The sequence below is a fragment of the Euleptes europaea genome, chromosome 8, assembly GCF_029931775.1.
Source record: "Euleptes europaea isolate rEulEur1 chromosome 8, rEulEur1.hap1, whole genome shotgun sequence".
NCBI classification, from domain to species: Eukaryota; Metazoa; Chordata; class Lepidosauria; order Squamata; family Sphaerodactylidae; genus Euleptes; species Euleptes europaea.
This window is the reverse complement of record NC_079319.1, coordinates 9,225,923-9,242,342: the sequence shown is the minus strand read 5'-3', so window position 1 is coordinate 9,242,342 and position 16,420 is coordinate 9,225,923. Positions and strand designations below refer to the sequence as shown.

Below are 16,420 nucleotides of genomic sequence, written 5' to 3'. Positions count from 1 at the left end.
GTTCCTTTGACATCTTTTCTCATCTTCACATTCCTTTGAAACTGTTGATCAGGATTTTTAAGTTTAAGGCTACAGCTTTCAAGTTCAGAAAAAAATATATAAAAAGGAGGAATGGTTTCAATCCGTCATGTATATTAATCCAGACTCTGCATAATCCACCATAAAATTATCTTTTGGATGTTTTAGACATTCAAAGCAAAACAAAGTGATGAGATTTTCCTTAATGAAAAAAGAAGGGCTTTTTTTCAGGTTCTAGCTCATTTTCTTAATTGTGTTCTTTGAAAAAAGTGATTTATTTTTATAACACTTTTTTCTCCCCTTTCGCTCTTCAACATCCTTTGAGGGCCACAATGCAATAAGCAATTGGGATAACAATCTGAATTGTCATTATGGTTGTGTGTTTTTTTAAAAAAAGTGCTAAAAAGATAATCTCTCTGTTTCTACCACCTTTTCTGAAGATGCCATTTCAACAAGAAAAATGACCACTTCAGGGTCATCTCTCTCTTCACATCTTTGCGTCACTTCCAAATTCACCTGGGGTTGTGGGACCAATAAAAAACTTATGACCTGACCCTACACCTCGGACAAATCTGAGGCTCCGGAATCCAGTGAGGTCCTCCAAATACTACTTGGAGATTGGATCCACATAGCACAGGCCACTGCACTGTTGGTAGTCATTCTCTGTCTGGTTAGGATTTGATTACATGACCACAATATACAGCAACACGTGGGCCCAGTCATCGTGGGTAAAGCAAGCGTCCCCAGAACATCAATCTCAAATTATGGACTTCTGGCTAGGGCTGTCAAAAAAAAATTCGGTACAGTTCGGATTCGGCCGAATTTGGCCCTTGTGGGTTCGGTACGTGCCGAAGTCCGAACTCCCCCACTTCGGATCCGTTCAATTCGGCGGGAATTCAAAGTTCGGGAAAAAATTCGGCCGAATAAAGCCATTAAAAACACAATCGCGCCTTTCCGCGGCTCTGGGGGGGGCATTTTTGGGGTTAGAGGTCCCAAACTTTCGGCAGAGCTTCAAAGGACGTTTATTGAAAGACTCCCCAAGTTTTGTAAAGATTGGGTCAGGGGGGGCTGAGATATGGGCCCTGAAAGGGGTCCCCCCCACCCTTAATGTGCATCTCTCAGCAGAGCTTGCCGCCCACGCACAAAGCTCCCAGCCCCGACAACAGCTGAGACGTTTGCAAACCAACTGCAAACCAACTGCAAAACAACACAACCTTGTTAAACAACACCTTTGCAACACACAACTGAAACCTCCCCCCTCAAACCAAGGAGCGAGAGACTCGAGGGGGAACACACACCCCAGGCAGAACCGACGAAAGCCCCCTTTGGCTTCCCCCCCACCCACAGAAACTGCTCCCTCCCCCCACACACACAGACTCTGCTTTCCCCCCACACACACACATACACAGGAGAAAAATTATAGATTAAAGCCCCCAAAGGGGTCTTACTGTGGCTGTCTTCTGTTCCATCAAGAGGGGTTGAAGAGGACTTGTAATCCAAGATGATTCCAATTAGGCATGGAACGTTTTGCTCTGGAGATGCACAGGATCGGCTGATCCATTCATCCCAATAGGGAAAAGGGGAAAGGGGAAAGGGGAAAGCCCATATCTCGGGACCCCCTGAACCAATGTTCACAAAACTTGGGGGGTATCTTAAGAACACTGGTCTGAAACTCCGCTCAAAGTTTGGGATCTGCACCCCCAAAAATGCGCCCCCTGCAGCCATGGAAAGAGAAAAGGGGGGAGGCGATATTTCTGCCCCCACTGAACCTATCTTTACAAAACTTGGGTAGTATCTTAAGAATAATTGACTGAAGCTATGCTAAACGTTTGGGGGCTATATCCCCAAAAAAGCGCCCCCTGCAGCCACATAAATGGAAAAAGGGGGGAGGGAAAAGGGGGAGAGCCCATATCTCGAGACCCCCTGACCCAATGTTTACAAAACTTGGGGGGTATCTTAAGAACACTGGTCTGAAACTCCGCTCAAAGTTTGGGATCTGTACCCCAAAAAATGCGCCCCCTGCAGCCATGGAAAGAAAAAGGGGGGAGCCCATATCTTGGGACCCCCTGACCCAATGTTTACAAAACTTGGGGGGTATCTTAAGAACACTGGTCTGAAACTCCAGTGAAAGTTTTGTATCTGTACCCCAAAAAATACGCCCCCTGCAGCCACAGAAAGGAGCGAATGTGCACAAGCACCCCCACACACACACACGAGGATTTCGCTCTCTCTCTCTCTCTCCCTGGCCGGGCCGCACATCAGCTGATTCCTCCAGTACTCAATCCTGACTGATTGGCCAGAAGAAGACCCAGCTTGGCCACCGATTGGCCGGGAGAGGAGAATGCTGCTTACTGAAGGTTATGCTGCTTACTGACGGCCCCAAATTGGCCGAATTTATTCGCGAACTCCCGAACTCGCTGAATTCGGCCCCCCCAGTTGCCTGCCAGTTTTGAGTTCGGTTCCTCCCAAACTAAAAACCACCGAATCAGGGGAAATTCGGCTGATTTTCAGTTCGGGCCGAACCGAATTGACAGCCCTACTTCTGGCAAAACGCTTCATAGAAGCATAGAGTTGGAAGGGACCACGAGGGTCATCTAGTCCTACTCCCTGCACAATGCAGGAAATTTACAACTACCTCCCCCCCCATACCCCCAGTGACCCCTACTCCATGTCCAGAAGATGGCCAAGATGCCCTCCCTCTCATGAACTGCCTAAGGTCGTAGAATCAGAATTGCTGACAGATGGCCATCTAACCTCTTCTGAAAAACCTCCAGAGACCCTACTGCATGCCCAGAAGGTGGCCAAGATGCCCTCCCTCTCATCATCTGCCTAAGGTCATAGACTCAGCATTGCTGTCAGATGGCCCTCTAGCCTCTGCTTAAAATCCTCCAGGGAAGGAGAGCTCACCACCTCCCGACGAAGCCTGTTCCACTGAGGAACCGCTCTAACTGTTAGAACGTTCTTCCTAGACGTTCTTGTCTAGACGGAAACTCTTTTGATTTAATTTCAACCCGTTGGTTCTGGTCCGACCTTCTGGGGCAACAGAAAACAACTCGGCACCCTCCTCTATATGACAGCCCTTCATGTACTTGAAGATGGTCATCATATCCCCTCTCATTCTTCTCTTCAAACTAAACATACCCAGCTCCTTCAACCTTTTCTCATAGGACTTGGTCTCCAGACCCCTCCCCATCTTTGTTGCCCTCCTCTGGACACGTTCCAACTTGTCTACATCTTTCTTAAATTCGCCTCTGTTGCTGAGCTTGGATGCTAATAATATGGTGAGAGTTGTCGAAAATACACAGCGCTCCTTCGTTGCCTGCACTGATGTGATATTATGACGGTATAATTAACAGTCAAATAAAGGTACATGGTGTATGGGAGGAGCTGTGGCTCAGTGGTGGAACGTGGTGTAATGGTTAAGACCAAATGACTCTAATCGGGAGAACCGGGTTTCATTACTCACTCCTACACATGAAGCCAGATGGGCTAGTCACAGCTCTCTCAGAACTCTCTCAGCCTCACCTACCTCACAAGGTGCCTGTTGTGGCCAGGGTGGGGGGGAAGGGAAGGTGATTATAAGCTACTTTGAGACTCCTTTTGGTAGAGAAAAGCGAGGTATAAAAACCAACTCTTCTTCTTTTTTTTCTATTTCTTTCAAAATTCAAGTTGTGTGATTTCTGGTCCCTAAAGGAAACCCAGTATGTATGGTTTTTTAAAAAAGGTTCTGCACAACATGACCCACTGTACTGGGGTGGATCCTACCCTATCCTGGCACTGCACTGAAGAAAGCTTATTAATTTATTCATTTACTTCTTTAAATAATTATATCCCACCTTTCTCTTTGGCTGAAATTGGTGGGTCACAAATCTTGCAACCCTAGGGTTGCCAGGTTCCCCCTTTGCCACTGGTAGGGTTGCCAGGTTCCTCTTCACCATCAGCGGGAAGTTTTGGGGGCAAAGCCTGAGGAGGGTGGGGTTTGGGGAGGGACTTCAATGCCATAAAGTCCAATTGCCAAAGCAGCCATTTTCTCCAGATGAACTGATCTCTATCGGCTGGAGATCAGTTGTAATAGCAGGAGATCTGCTGTTATTTGGAGGTTGGCAACCCTAGCTGCCGGTGGGAGTTCTGTTGTGGTAGGGCTGCAAGGCCATCCTCGCATGTGCAGCACATGGAGTGCAATAACTTTCGGGTTCACACCAGAAGGGATGGGGACGCTCTAGCACATTCCTCAAAAAACTCTATGGAAACCTGAAAGTGACAGGGACACTCTAGCACATTTTCCCCAAAACTCTATGGTTTCCATAAAATTTTTTGAGAAATGTGCTAGAGCATTCCCATTGCTTCCAGTATAACCTGCAAAATGACGTTATTGCACCACATGCCACGGTGCGCGGATCACCCCCCCTTCAGCTGGCTTGTTTCTGCCTGCCAGCCAACTGAGGAGCAGCAGACAGCCCTACTAATTGGCAGGCTATTGCCCACCATTACCTGGCATCTGGCAACCCTATGCAGCCCTGTGCTAAAATATGGCCAGCATTTCACATACCCACGGGACAGGCTTGCCCTGCCTGCACACCTCCACTGCAGCAGGCTGGTGAAGGTTCTTCTTTGCTTCCTGCATTTGTTGACTCTGCCGTCGCATGTCCTCCAGTGACTGAAAAGCAAATTAAAGACATACTTGAAAAAAAGCATAATTGACCCACAATATGTTCTCAACAGTTCAAAAATATATCTCAGCAGCTGCAGTCTGTAGAGTGGCAATCTGTGCTTGGTGTGGTGTCTTAGTGTTCATACGCTTATATTTACACATACAGTTGAGATGTGTCCGCCTCTCCCCGCTCAGAAATTTCACTTCTAGAGCCCCAGAAGAGGAATGTGAACAACAAAGAAGGACAACCCTTAAACTCACATTAACAATATTTCAACGAGAGGTAATGTTTAGAGAGTGGCTGTGGCTCAGTGGTAAAGCTTCTGCTTTGTGTTCAGAGGGTGCCAAGTTCAGTCCCCGGCATCTCCAGATCAGGTAGGAGGTGATGCGGAAGACCTACGTCCAGGACCCTGGAGAGCTGTTGCCAGTCAGAGTAAACCTGACCTTGATGGAACCATGGTTAGATTCAGTAGCAGCGTCATGTGTTCACATTTAGGGGACAATGACGTGCTAGGAAGGATGTGGGAATATGTCCTTTGGGAAAAAATACAGATAACAACTGGGAATGGTGAGAACCTTTCGTTTGTTTATTTATTAGATTTTTTTTGAGTCACTGCTCACCCAAAGAGTCTCGCGGCGACTTACAGTATTAAAATCATATAAAATGAGTTAAAAACAACATAAAAGCTGCTAATGCTTAGGGCTGTTTAGCTAGGAAAGAAGGCGGTTAAGGGGAGACATGATAGAGGTCTATACAATTACGGTGTGGAGAAAGTGGACAGGGAGAAGTTTTCTCCCTCTCCCATAATACTAAAATGCGGGGTCATCTGCTGAAGCTGGAGGTTGAAAGATTCAAAACAGATAAAAGGAAGTATTTCTTCATACGACACATAGTTAAATTGTGGAACTCTCTGCCCCAGGATGTGGTGATGGCTGCCAACTTGGAAGGCTTGAAGAGGGGAGTGGACATGTTTACGGAGGAGAAGGGTATTCATGGTCAAAATGAATACTAGTCATGATGCATACATGTTCTCTCCAGGATCAGAGGATCATGCCTATTACAATAGGTGCTGTGGAACACAGGCATGATAATGCTTCTGCAGTCGTCCTCTTTGTGGGCTTCCTAGAGGTACCTGGTTGGCCACTGTGTGAACAGACTGCTGAACTTGATGGACCTTGGTCTGATCCAGCATGGGTTTTCTTTTGTTCTTCTGTTCTAACAAATCTAAAATATTATCATTAAAATATTAAACTAGTAAAATATGTACCTTACACCATTCCACTGATAAAACACCCCAAAATGTGTGGATCACACTCCCAAGGTCAACCTAAACAATCTGGCTGTGGGTGTCCTGCGGAAACTAAATGAGAACTTTGACACACACACGATCACCAGACAAACTTCCCTTGATTAGATTCCTTCAATGCTTCTTGTCAAAGTTTGCCTCAAGCACAGCACTGTGCAGGATAGCTTTGCATGATAGTCCTCCTTGCTACAAAAGCAGGTTGTACCTTGGTACGCTTACCAGTCCCCTGGTTGGGGTGAAGGTTCTCCTCACCCCAGGTTCCTTTGCCCACTGCCATTCCAAGCGGCAGTGGGGGGAAAATAATCATTTCTATAAAAGTGTGACATTGGCTACGTCACTCCTGGAAAAAAACCTGGAAGTGTCAGAAAGAACCAGGGAATCAGGGGAAACTCTATGGTTTTACCATAGAGCTTTTGGTTATTCCTAGAGTTACCCTACATAATTTCCAAGTAGTTCCTGAAAGTGACGTAGGGATGAAGCTGATGTTACATACCCCCAATACTCCAGCCATCATGGTGTAGTGGTTAAGAGTGGTGGTTAGGAGAGGTGGACTCTAATCTGGAGAACTGGGTTTGATTCCTCCCTCTAATCTGGTGAGCTGGGTTGGTTTCCCCACTGCTTTACATGAAGCCAGCTGGGTGACCTTGGGCTAGTCACAACTCGCTTAGAGCTCTCTCAGCCCCAACTACCTCACAGGTGTCTGTTGTGGGGAGGGGAAGGGGATTGTAAGCCAGTTTGAGTCTTCCTTAAGTGGTAGAGAAAGTCAGCATATAAAACCCAACTCTTCTTCAGCCAGTAAATAGCCTTGGTATGCTATTGTATTTTGGTCACATTATAAGAAGACAAAAGTCACTGGAAAAGACCATCATGCTAGGAAAAGTTGAGGGTAACAGGAAAAGAGGAAGACCCAACAAGAGATGGATTGACACAATAAAGGAAGCCACAGCCTTCAATTTGCAAGATCTGAGCAAGGCTGTCAAAGATAGGACATTTTGGAAGACATTGATTCATAGATCTTAGTAAACTGAACACTGAACATGAGTCAGCAGTGTCATGTGGTAGCTAAAAAGGCAAATGTGGTCTTGGGCTGCATCAACAGAAGTATAGTGTCCAGATCACGCGAAGTGATGGTATCGCTTTATTCTGCTCTGGTTAGACCTCACCTAGAGTACTGTGTTCAATTTTGGGCACCACAATTTAAGAAGGATGTAGACAAGCTGGAACGTGTCCAGAGGAGGGCAACAAAGATGGTGAGGGGTCTGGAGACCAAGTCCTATGAGGAAAGGCTGAAGGAGCTGGGTATGTTTAGCCTGAAGAGGAGAAGACTGAGAGGGGATATGATAACAATGTTCAAGTATTTGAGGGGCTGTCATATAGAGGATGGTGCTGAGTTGTTTTCTTTTGCCCAAGAAGGCCGGACCAGAACCAGTGGGTTGAAATTAAATCAAAAGAGTTTCTGTCTAGACATTAGGAAGAATTTTCTAACAGTTAGAGCGGTTCCTCAGTGGAACAGGCTTCCTCAGGAGGTGGTAAGCTCTCCTTCCCTGGAGGTTTTTAAGAAGAGGTTAGATGGCCATCTGTCAGCAATGTTGATTCTGTGACCTTAGGCAAATGATGAAATGGAGGGCATCTTGCCCATCTTCTGGTCACTGTGTGTGTGTGTGGGGGGGAGGTAGTTGTGAATTTCCTGCATTGTGCAGGGGATTGGACATGATGAACCTGGTGGTACCTTCCAACTCTTATGATTCTAGGGTCGCCATGAGTCGGAAGCGACTTGACGGCACTTCACACTCACACTTGCCTTGGTAAATAGCCAATGAATTAGTGGCATCTTGTTGCTGCTTTAGCCCCATCCTCAAGCTTAGATTATCTAGGGGCTAAGTTGTAAATAAGAAAGCAACCTACCTCAAGATGCAGAGCTATGTGTTACTTCCTTTAGCTTATTATCATGTGAAGGTCTTAACAACAGCTTGCCCAATAAACCAACATTCTTCTCTTCTTCTCCCTGCCAGGTGCACCTGTGGTCCAAAAAGCAGACTTCAAAATGAAAATCAATTAGGAGCAGGGGAGATGGAGAGAAAGAAAGGGGAGGGGAGCAAAGAACCAAACTGTGAAACTGCTCTGATGGCATCACTAATTTGATTATCAGTAATCTCTGACATCCACAGGAGGCAATTATTTTGCTGAAATGCAAGAATCGGAATTTATATTGCAGTATTTTCCAACCAGCCTTTCAAAAGGAAAACATCTGAACCAGGGAGAAGGAAGGCAAGTGCAGCTTTTGTGTGTATATTTACTAAAAGGGAGGGGGGCACATCCAGGAAACCCCTCTAACTCTCAAGAAGTTCTTCCTAATGTTTAGCTGAAAACTCTTTTTTAAAAATTATTTTATGCCATATAAAGCTGAAAACTCTTTTGACTGAATTCCGACTCAACTGGTTCTGGTCTGTCCTTCTGGGGCAACAGAAAACAATTCGGCTCCATCTCCTCCTCCCAGCCTCCAAAAGGGGGACTTTTTTCTTGCATGGGAGAAAACGCTCATGAAAACACCCCATTCCATTTCAGATCATTTCTCTATGGAAACTTCAAACGTGGTACATGTTGCAAGTATTTTACAGCAGATAGTATACCTGATTACAACAACAACAAGGGTCTTGTTTGAAGCAGTTGTCAGATGTCTGTTGTTTCCCGACTCCCTTTCCTTTTGATTCAGGTCGATACACGGGATCCAGCCCCTTGAGAGCTCTTATCCAGCCCTCGAGCCAGCCAAGAAAGCCACCACCACCCACCTTCGATCTGGGCTGGGGAGGTGTGGCCCAGCCCGACCAAGTCACATTTATGTCATATCCGGCCCTCGTAACAACTGAGTTCGGCAACCCTGGTCTAGCAGATCCCTCTGCCATGATTGAGTGATGGTTGTCTGTGGCAGATATAACACATCACAAAATGCATGAGCGCAGCGAGCTAAGAGACTGGTAGGAAGGCTGAGTCTCTCGTTTTAAATAAATACATAAATATGTGTTATTTCCCAGATGATGCTATTTACTTCCATGCTAAAATGTTTTTGCAGTCAATTCCATGTAGCAATAATTACTGTGTGCTATCAAGTCACTTAAGGGTGATCCCTGGACCATGGATTTTCAAGTAGGGTTGCCAGGTCCCTCTTCTCTACTGGAGGGAGGTATTTGGGGTGAAGCATGAGGAGGGCGGGGTTTGGGGAGGGGAGGGACTTCACTGCCATAGAATCCAATTGCCAAAGTGGCCATTTTCTCCAGGCGAACTGATCTTTATCAGCTGGAGATCAGTTGTAATAGCAGGAGATCTCCACCTTGTACCAGGAAGTTGGCAACCCTATTTTCAAGGCAAGATACATCCAGAGGTGGTTCAATTAATGGGATATTTTTTCTTCAGTTATTGGCAACCCTAGCAACAGAATAACATGGCTACCCCTATGGCATTATACTGGGCTAGATACACCAATTGTCTGACTCAGTATAATAAACCCAGAGATGGTCACAACCCCCCAAAAAGGTTTGCTCATCAAGTGGGAGGAAGATTGCCAGCTCTGGGTAGGGAAATACTTGGAGATATTGGGGGTGGAGCCTGAGGAGGGTGGGGTTTGAGGAGGGGAAGGACCTCAGCAGGTAATAATACCATAGAGTCCACTCTGCAAAGCAGCCATTTTCTCCAGGGGAGTTGACCTTGGTTGTCTGGAGATCAACTGTAACAGTGGGACATCTTCAGGTGCCACCTGGAGGGTGGCAAACCGAAGTGGGAGGGGCCTGGCTCAGTGAAGACCACCAGTTTAGTAGTAGTAGTAGTAGTAGAAGAAGAAGAAGAAAAAGAGTTGGTTTTTATATGCCAACTTTCTCTACCACTTAAGGAAGGATCAAACTGGCTTACAATCACCCTCCCTTCCCCTCCCCTCCCCACAACAGACACCCTGTGAGGTAGGTGGGGCTGAGAGAGCATGACTTGCCCAAGGACACCCAGCTGGCTTCATATGTAGGAGTGGGGAAACTAATCTAGTTCACCAGATTAGCCTCCGCTGCTCATGTGGAAGAGTGGGGAATCAAACTTGGTTCTCCAGCTCAGAGTCCACCGTGCCAATCCACCTCTCTTAACCACTACAACACGCCGGCTCTTTAGTATGCAGAAAGTCATAGGTTCAGCCTCTGGCACCTCCAATTGAATCTTACATGGTTGGAATTGGGGGGAATATATATGTAGTTTGATAGGACGGCCCATAAAGAGAGACAAACAACATTGCTGTTGTCTTTTCCCCACGTTAAAAATACAGTTTTAAAAATACAAACAACGGCTACAATACATTTTGGGCACTAAAAATTCAAACAGAAGGGATGAGGGATAAATGGTAAAAGTCACCCTAAAAATAGCAAGACATAATTGTTCCTGGCGTTCCAAAAATATTGCCAGAAAACCATACTCTGGCACTGAAAGTATCACCCAGCCTGCCATAATTAAAAAAAAAAAAAAAGATTAATCAATACTCAGTTGAAGCGATTAAGTTCAGGAGAAACAATTAATTGAAGTTAAGTGAACTTTGACAATTTTTGTATTAAGCTAAAGCACTAATTAAGAAAAGCGCAACACGGTCTCTTGATTAAATGAGAATACGGCCAGACCACAGCAAATGGAGAGACTGTTTTTCCCCCTATATGTGTAATGTTGCCAGCTCTGGGTTGGGAAATACCTGGAGATTTTGGGGGTGGAGCCTGAGGAAGGCAGGGATTGGGGAGGGGAGGAACCTCATCCAGGCATAATGCCATAGAGTCCACCCTCCAGAGCTGCCATTTTCTCTAGGGGAAGTGTTCTTGGTTGCCTGGAGACCAACTGTAATAGCTAGGGTCGCCAACCTTATATATGTATATATATGTAGCAGAAAGCCACGTTGTGTGTATTATGTTGCATTAAGTGCCAGCTGCAGGGTTGCCAACCTCCAAGAGGTGCCTGGAGTTCTTCCTGAATTACAACTGATCTCCAGACAACAGAGATCGGTTTCCCTGGGGGGGAAAAAACCACTGCTTAAATACAAAACATAGGCACTGGGTAGGATACAACCAACTTTTTCACTCAATCTCATCTGAGTCCTCTCCATATGAAATCCCCTGTCCCACATGGTTTTCTAAATGCAGGTGACCAAGGGTTGCCAATCTCCAGCAGAGCCTGGAGTTCTCCCAAAATTACAACTGATCTCCAGAGATCAGTTCCCCTGGAGAAAATGGCAGCACTGATGGTACCTCTTGCATAGGGTTGGCAATTTTCAGGTAGTGGCTGGAGATTTCCCACTATTACAACTGATCTTCAGGCAACAGAGATCAGTTCACCTGAGAAAACAGCCGTTTTGGAACTTGGACTCTATGGCATTATACCCCATTGAAGCCCCTCCCCAAAGTCCATCTTCTTCAGGCTCCACACAGAAAATCTCCAGGTATTTCCCAGCCTGGCATCCCTGCATTCAACTGCATACATTGTTCAGTAATGGTTTCGCTTTCATTTTGTAGTCTGCAGGGAAGATTGGTTTTGAAACATACTCCAGACCCAGGACAAGGACCTATGCAACATTTAAAAGCCACACAGAGTTATGTGGGCGTCAAGCTGCGGGAAGGACTTTTGCCAGCTCTCAGAACATAGACAACTCAGCCCTCAGCCTCCACTGAGAACACCAATCTTTCCAGAGCAATCTTTCCTGATCTGAAGCAAACCAGTCCGCTTTTAAGTCTGCCTCCTTCTTTTCCAGACGGAAAAACCTCTTTCGGTTTTGATCCCGGTCACTTTTGGGCCACCGTATCTTCACGCTTTCAGGGGCTAATTAAATCAGCTTGTTCTAATTTTGCCAATCTGCATTTTAAAGCTGTAAGCCCTCATAAGAGGAGAGAAACACATTCGCTTAAAAAAAAAAAGATGCCCTTGTTGTCGGTATCAAAGGCCAGATTATAAAACGGCAGAGTAGGAGGAGGAGTGGAACTCATGCTGATGTAACTCCTGGTCAGAGAAAAGAAAAATGAGAAATAAACCAAAACAGCTTTTTTCATAGCAGATGAAGGTCTTTTAGGCATGGGCACTTTGACTTACTTTCCCTGCTGGTCCGATTCGGTTTTTTGTTGGGGTTATTATGCATGAGTTTTCTGTCCCTTAGAGATGACCTCGCGCCCAGCCCGCACAATGTCCCAGGGACCAGGGGCAAACAGCTGAGCAATGGGGGGGGAGTGTCTCTGCCACTCTGCCCGACATCCCTGGTTTCCCAAGCAGTCGGGCAGAGCGGCAGAGACGCTCCCCCCCCCACCGCCGCTCAGCTGTTTGGCAGCAGTGCAGGCTATCTTTTTAGTTCTGCCTCATCTCCGCAGCTTCCCTGGCCACCCCAGCAGTACGAACCTTCTCTGCCGCTCTGCCTGACGTCCCTGCTTCCAAAGCTTTCCCCGGAGGAAAGGCAGGGAAGGCTCGCACCGCTGGGGCGACCAGGGAAGCCACGGAGATGTGGCAGAATGAAAGGGAACGCCCGCACCTTCGCCAAACAGCTGAGCGGCAGAGGGTGTGTGTGCGAAACTGGAGTGTGTGCCTGGAGACTGAGGAAAAGGAAGGGGCAGGAAAAGCCTTACACCAGCACTTACGCTTATACAGTAAGTGATATCATCATGTAGATGATGCCGGTAACCCCCCCTCTCTTCCCTGCTTACTTCCGCCCACCAACCAGCTGAGAGACAGCGGGCAATGACAACAAAGAGCGGTAGATTGCCTGCCATAACCGGGCAGTTGGGAACCCTAATTCCACCTGAGACCACAGTGAGCTGCTAGCTACCACTCAGAGTAGACAATGCTGACTTTGATAGAATAGTGGTAGGGTTGCCAACCTCCAGGTGGTATACAATACAAAAAGGGGAGTGGTACCTGGAACACACACACATATATATATATATACAAAATGTACCACTGATGCACTGGATAAGAAAGAGAAAATGGCCATTTTGGATAGTGGATTCTATGGCACTATATTCCATCGAAGTCCCTCCCCTTCCCAAACGCTGCCTTCCTCAGGCTCCACCCCCAAAATCTCCAGGTAATTCCCAACCCGGAGCTGGCAACGCTAACCAGTGGTCTAACTTAGCACAAGGCATCTTCAGATGTTCAGATGTGTTCCTCTTTTGGAAGAAGAACACATGATGAGTGAGAGATAGGGTTGCCAGCTCTGGGTTGGGAAATACCTGGAGATTTTGGGGGCAGAGCCTGAGGAGCCTGACTTCAATGCCATAGAGTCCAGTTGCGATGGCAGCCATTTTCTTCAAGTGAACTGATTTCTATCAGCTGGAGATCAGTTGTAATAGCAGGAGATCTCCAGCTACTACCTGGAGGCTGGCAACCCTAGATTCATGCTTCCCTCCAGAGACATCCCTGAGGAAAATGTAGCATGTAGTTAGGCCCCGAGAGCGATTAGCAGGCAGCGGGCAACTGCTTTTTCAACCTATTGCCGATAAAACGTTTCCGCTCCATGCCACTGGCTACACCTCGATTGATTTTGCTCTGCGTGTACAGAAGATGACATGACTACAACGAAGGGCTATCCAGCATTTTCATTGCCTCGCATAAAATGGGCCAGGCTCCTCATCATATTTTTGTCTGCTTAGATTGCCATCCCTTATCTGGACCGGGTGGCTATTAAAGTGTTTATTCGAGCGCCGATAAATTTTCCCACCATAAATATCTGATCGCCATTTGCTTTGCTCATAAAATACTAATTCTACAGGCCGCCACGTGGCTAATGCATAATTGGGAAAGGTGTAATTATTCACTTTTTCTTATTCTGTGACAGCAGAATTGATTTCCCTTCCCCCCCTCCCCTCCCCGCTCCCCCAACCTCGGTTTCTATTTTGCAGGCCACCACATCCGTCGACGATAACTGCCTCCATTAAAGCGAAATGAAATGCTTATCTGCGATTCTTAATTTTTATTGGGTTGCCAAAACAGGAGGTGGTTATGTCGTAGCCCAGAGCGGTCCGCTGGCGTCCTCAGAGACTCGTTGCTAACGTTTCAATTTGAAGACCTGCCGCTTCTCGAGAAAGAGGCCGGGAAAGAAATGTTGGATGGATCCTTTTAATGACAAAAATAAGTCTTGCTGCGGGGACATCGGTGGAACTAACACTGTTTATTTTGTAAAGAGGCATTGGAAATGGGGTTTGCCAGGTTCGGTTTTGCCTGGTTACGGTTGGTTTGGCGTCTCTCCTCCTGACTCTCCGACAGACAGGAATAAAAAGTGCGATCGAAATAAAAAAAGGTACAGGTTTCACTCCTACTGGGAGGTGCGGCGACGGAAAACAAAGCTTCTTTCACCCCTTTCTGTCTGACCAGTGTTGTGTAGTGGTTAAGAGCCGTGGTTTGGAACAACCGACTCTGATCTGGAGAACCGGGTTTGATTCCCCACTCCTCCACATGAGCGGCGGAGGCTAATCTGGTGAACTGGATTTGTTTCCCCACTCCTCCCCATGAAGCCAGCTGGGGACTTTGGGCTAGTCACAGCTCTCTTAGATCTCTCTCAGCCCCACCTACCTCCCAGGGTGTCTGTTGTGGGGAGGGGAAGGGAAGGTGACTGCAAGCCAGTTTGAGTCTTCCTTGAGTGGCAGAGAAAGTTGGCATATACAAATCTTCTTCTTCTTCTTCTTCTAGTGATAACCATGTTGGACTAGGGCTTGCAAGACCTGAGTTCAAATCCCTAGACCGCTCTGAAGTTCCTTGGATGACCTTGGGCCAGTCACTCTGCCTCAGCCTGTCCTACTTTACAGGCTTTCTTTTGGTGTCCCAGTTTGTTTGGAGCTCGGTGCAGGCAGAACCTCTGGTAGGGGTGCCAGCTCCGGGTTGGGAAATACCTGGAGATTTGGGGGGGGGGGAAGCTTGCAGAGGGCGGGGCTTAAGGAGGGGAGGGACTGCATTGGGTTATAATGCCATAGAGACAATCTTCCAAAGCAGCCATTTTCTCCAGGTGAGCTGATCTCAGTTGCCTGTAGATCAGTTGTAATCCCAGGAGATCTCCAATCACCCCCTGGAGGTTCTTGCTCTAGCTGCTAGGCACCTGGCTTTCTGCACTTATGGGGGGGGGGGCACAATGTTTTTTTTAAAAGCAACTGCAATCCAAGCATCTGCCTCCAGCCTCCATCACAACGGCCGATAATATCTACAGGAAGATGGAGGCACACCCCCCCCCCCAGCCAAACAGGAAAATGTCAATCTCTTCTCTTTTGTCGAGGAGGTTGTCATAAGAGCTGCTTAAGCCTGAACTCTGTTTACTAAAATCACTTAGGAAATCTCTAAATCCATTCATCCCCAGGATTATCGCCTTCTGGTTTCCAGACAACATTCTCAGATCTTCCAGTGAGGGCTCTTCCCCGCCCCTCCGCCCGATACCTTAGGCTGTTAGCTGAAGTATTGATCATAATGGAATACGTGAGACTCCCTACAGCAAAAGGCAGCTATAAGCGGAGAACTCTTTAACTGGACTGACTACAAAATAGCATTATGAGAGAAACCCTAGTGACTGACAGCGCATTCCTGAGCCTCCAGGGTGAAAACCCTTAGGAGGCCAGGAAGGCGCTGTGCCAGCGTTCCCCCCTGTGCTGGCATCTGGGCTACTTAGGCTGGCATTAGTAGCCTGAACGCTGGCGTGAAGGCCTGGATGCCAGGTGCTAGGTGCTGCCGCGGTGGCACCATCTCCCAGGATGCCGACGGGGACTTCCGCCAGCTTCCCACCGGCATAAAAGCCCATGCCTGTGTCCCGGGAGGCATTCCAGCATCCCGGAAGGTGTACCCAGGGTGGGCCGAGGGGAGGAGCTGCCATTAGGCAGCTTCCTGTCCCCTTTTGCCCATGAAGACCGGCGCAGAGAAGAGCGAAGCTGCACCTGCTTTTTAGCAGGCGTAGCCTCGCTTTTCTCCCTTCCTCTCCCCACAACAGACACCTTGTGAGGTAGGCGGGGCTGAGAGAGTTCTGAGGGAACTGTGACTAGCCCAAGGTTACCCAGCAGGCTTCATGTAGAGGAGTGGGAAAACCAACCTGGTTCACTAGATTAGAGTCTGCCACTCATGTGGAGGAGTGGGGAATCAAACCCGTTTCTCCAGATTAGAATCAGTTGCTCCAAAGGGAGGGGCTGTGGCTCAGTGGTAGAGCCTCTTCTTGGGATGCAGAAGGTCCCAGGTTCAATCCCTGGCATCTCCAGTTAAGGGGACTAGGCAAGTAGGTGATGTGAAAGACCTCTGCCCGAGACCCTGGAGAGCCGCTGCCGGTCTGAGTAGACAACACTGACTTTGATGGACCAAGGGTCTGATTCAGTACAAGGCAGCTCCATGTGTCCATGTGTTCAAAACAACGCTGTTAATCACTACACCATGCTGGCTCTCTTTGGGTGACATCAGGTCATTCAGTTTAGTCTGCCTCAGATAC

The 16,420-nt window shown here is 47.4% G+C and overlaps 1 non-coding gene across 1 annotated transcript; it reads left to right on the top strand.

Annotated features, from left to right (window-relative positions):
• The first annotated feature begins 16,123 nt into the window (after positions 1-16,123).
• Positions 16,124-16,195, top strand: TRNAP-GGG (transfer RNA proline (anticodon GGG)). Its single transcript has one exon. It is a non-coding gene; the product is annotated as a tRNA-Pro (tRNA).
• Positions 16,196-16,420: the final 225 nt, after the last annotated feature.